We start from the raw sequence: 742 nt of genomic DNA, 5'->3' as shown, positions 1-742 counted from the left end.
GATATTTAGTTACAGAATTGACAGGAAACCCGATATTTAGTTACCATATTCACAGGTAACCCGATATTGACTGTTATTGACAGGAAACCCGATATTTAGTTACAGAATTGACAGGAAACCCGATATTTAGTTACAGAATTGACAGGAAACACGATATTTAGTTATTGTTATTAACATTATAGGAAACCCGATATTTAGTTACCATATTCACAGGTAACCCGATATTGACTGTTATTGACAGGAAACCCGATATTTAGTTACATAATTCACAAGAATCCCGATATGTAGTGATTGTTATCCATAGGAAACCCGATATTTAGTTACAGATTTGACAGGAAACCCGATATTTAGTTTTGTTACTCAAGGGAAATCCGATATTTAGTTACAATATTCACAGGAAACACGATATTTAGTTTTGTCACTCACAGGAAACCCGATATTTATTTACAATATTCACAGGAAATACGATATTAAGTTCTTGTTATTAACATTAGTAGGAAACCCGATATTTAATATTCACAGGTACATGTAACCCAATATCGACTGTTATTGACAAGAAACCCGATAGTTAGTTTGAGTATTCACAGGTAACCTATATTGAGTTACTGTGATTCACAGGAACCCCGATAGTTAGTTTGAGTATTCGCATGCAATATTGTTCAGGTAATCCGATATTTAGTTACAGAATTGACAGGAAACCCGATATTTAGTTTGAGTATTCACAGGTAAACTATATTGAGTT

The sequence above is a fragment of the Mizuhopecten yessoensis genome, unplaced genomic scaffold, assembly GCF_002113885.1.
Source record: "Mizuhopecten yessoensis strain PY_sf001 unplaced genomic scaffold, ASM211388v2 scaffold4931, whole genome shotgun sequence".
In the NCBI taxonomy this organism is placed as follows: domain Eukaryota; kingdom Metazoa; phylum Mollusca; class Bivalvia; order Pectinida; family Pectinidae; genus Mizuhopecten; species Mizuhopecten yessoensis.
Note: the sequence above shows the minus strand (reverse complement) of the source record.